Source organism: Balaenoptera borealis (assembly GCF_965194805.1).
Source record: "Balaenoptera borealis genome assembly, chromosome: 17".
NCBI classification, from domain to species: Eukaryota; Metazoa; Chordata; class Mammalia; order Artiodactyla; family Balaenopteridae; genus Balaenoptera; species Balaenoptera borealis.
Genome location: NC_138876.1, coordinates 78,581,434 through 78,584,396, shown reverse-complemented (window position 1 = coordinate 78,584,396; position 2,963 = coordinate 78,581,434). Strand labels below are relative to the sequence as shown.

The following is a 2,963-nucleotide window of genomic DNA, read 5'->3' as shown; positions in this document are numbered from 1 at the left end:
AGCCAGTTCAGACTCAAGTGTTCAGTCATCAGCATGTCTGGATGGCAGGTACACTGGAAGGATACTTTGATGTGTTCCATATGCGTGGAATAGACTCGTAAGTAATTGGTGCTCACTGAATATTTTGTCACTGAGGACCCTGAGGTTCCCAAGGTGTTGTAACCTACATTCATCTTACAGTTCACAGCACCTCTGCTACTATAGCAACAAAGACCAAGGCTCAGACCTCCAGGTTGGAACATGTCTCCCCAGGTGGCCTGAAGCAGGAGACCAGGTAGAAAGCAGGGGTCAGAGAATCAGCATTAACAGCTCAGAAGAGTGAGTGACAGCTGGAAGGAACTCAGGACCTGGGCCCACACAGGCTGCCCCCGCCAGCTCTGAGCCCTGCCTCCTGTCTGCTCTTCTCCTCCTTGGCTGACCTTCATGAGCAGGACTCCTTGGTGTCTGTCTTAGGTATCCTTCAGGATCCTTTTGGCTCTGTGATTCAAACCCTGGAGCTTATTTATTAACTCTTTCTGGTTTCTGCCTGAGTCCAGAAATTAAGTATCTTGGTACCGTTTAGTATGCAGTTTGGTTCATTTGGAAGAAAAAGCTAAGAAATCTAACCTACCGTCTTGGTTCTGATATTGTCTGGGTAACACTAAGAAAATCATGCATCATGGACATTTCGAGTCCTGAAATTTATATTTAGAAATGATTTTGCTGTTGTTGAATGGTGAATGATCATGTATAAAGGGCTGGATACCAAACGGGGTATCTCTAAGAAAGGTCTCCCATCTTAAACCTCTGAAACATCAGCTGCAGGATGAGAACTTGGATTCAGGGCAGGCTGACCCCAGAGAGCCGTGCCTTATATCACCTACTGTAATCTTGGGACACTCTGAGGCCAGCATTTCTAGAAATCAATTTTTAGTTAGATCTTTATTATACAGATGAGCATATTGAGATGCAGAGAAGGAAAATATCCTGCTCCAACTCATACAGCTGTTTAGTGGGAGATCAGGAGTGGAAACCCACTGTCTAAGCTTCTAGCCCAATATTCTTTCCACTGTGCATCTCACCTGTGATTCTGAATCATTTTGGAGTAGTGCAGCTTAATCAACGGAAGTGATTATGTAATACATACCCTTACTCAAGTGCCACATAATCTATGCTCATTTTAACATTTTTTAATGTGAAAACTTTTAATCATATACAAAAGTAGAGATGATAGAAGAGTGACCTGTCATATGCAGAACACCAGCTTGACCCATTACCAACATTTTGCCTTTCTTTGGTTTCATCTGTTCTTTTTCTTCTTCTTCTTTTTCTTCCTCTTCTTCTCTTCCTCCTCCTCCTCCCCTCCTCCCCCTCCTCCCTTCCTCCTCCTCCCTCTCCTTCTCCTTTTTGACTGCACCCATACCTCCTGCACCAGAAGCATGGGTTCTTAACCACTGAACCACCAAGGAAGTCCCTATTCCTCTTTTCAATTGCTAAGTATTTAAAAATAAGACAGTATCATTTCTCCTACAAATACTTTTGTATGTATTTCTAACAGTTATGAAATAACTTTATCATGCTTAATAAAATTAATAATTATTTATTACTGTTACCCAATGCTAATTCTATATTGAATTTTTCTCAATTTTCTTAAAAAATTATTTTTAAAAAATTTTATTTTTTTATTGAAGTATAATTGATTTACAATGCTGTGTTAGTTTCTTGTGTATGAAAGTTACTTTTTTTTTTTTTTAATATTTTTAAATTATTTATTTATTTTATTTTTGGCTGTGTTGGGTCTTCGTTTCTGTGCGAGGGCTTTCTCCAGTTGTGGCAAGCGGGGGCCACTCTTCATCGCGGTGCGCGGGCCTCTCACTGTCGTGGTCTCTCTTGTTGCGGAGCACAGGCTCCAGATGCGCAGGCTCAGTAATTGTGGCTCACGGGCCCAGCCGCTACGCGGCATGTGGGATCTTCCCAGACCAGGGCTCGAACCCGTGTCCCCTGCATTGGCAGGCGGACTCTCAGCCACTGCGCCACCAGGGAAGCCCCGAAAGTTACTTTTAACAGTTGTTTTCCTTTACAAATTAGAATCAAAATAAGGAAACTCTATTTCATTTGGTGGACTATCTCTTGTAAAATTTTTTTAAAAACATTGAACAATTATCCATCTTATTTTTTACCTGCTATTTATGGGCTAAAGAAATAAAGTAATTTTTCTGTAAAATTTTTAATATTATGGATGCAGCCAATTGCACACTTGAGGTGTTCTTTAGCATATTTCTTTATTCCATAAATCTCCTATACTTTGGCAGATGTATCTACAGACTCTGTTGGATGTAAGTTTATTTTGGGACAAGAATGTCATAGATGGTGTTGTGTACTTACAAACTGTATCACATCAGGTGACACTAACATCTGGTTTTCCCACTTCTAGTGATGTTGAAATTGATGGGTGAGTTTAGGTATTGTAAGTATGATCCATTAGTTGTAAAATTCCCTATCAGCTTCTCATCTAAGTGTTTTAACTACCATTGCCCAAATAAATTATTTCATTAAAGATTGTAAAGTTGCGATTTTTAATTCTCATTTTTTTTCTGAATTTATTAATTGGAACTCATGTAAAGAACTTTCCCTCATCAACTATTTGTTTACTCTAAGATGCAATGCATAGAAGAGAGGCAAGATAAATGCCTTTATTTTCAATTTTAATAACAATAAATTAGTGCACTAGTTATAGAAGCTAATGAGGCATTATTATTTTGAAATTTTAAGAACTCAGGGGTTTTACATATTTGATGTGCTTTAACCTATGCATGAATGACTTTCGTGTTTGAAAGTTGTCAATGGCTAGCAGAAGCTCCTTCAAGTTAGCTCTGTGTTCAACACAACCCCTGTAGTTTCCGTGCATCTGGCACAATAAACTCTGACTCAAGTTGTATGTAACCTGCCCTAAACCTGAAATTGGCCACTTCTTCAAGGAGTAC

The 2,963-nt window shown here is 39.4% G+C and overlaps 1 long non-coding RNA gene across 1 annotated transcript; it reads left to right on the top strand.

Moving 5' to 3' along the window:
* Nucleotides 1–1,382: 1,382 nt before the first annotated feature.
* On the top strand, nucleotides 1,383–2,652 carry LOC309615342. The gene is made up of 2 exons (XR_014236757.1): nucleotides 1,383–1,705; nucleotides 2,025–2,652. It is a non-coding gene; the product is annotated as an uncharacterized lncRNA (long non-coding RNA).
* The last annotated feature ends 311 nt before the right edge of the window (nucleotides 2,653–2,963 follow it).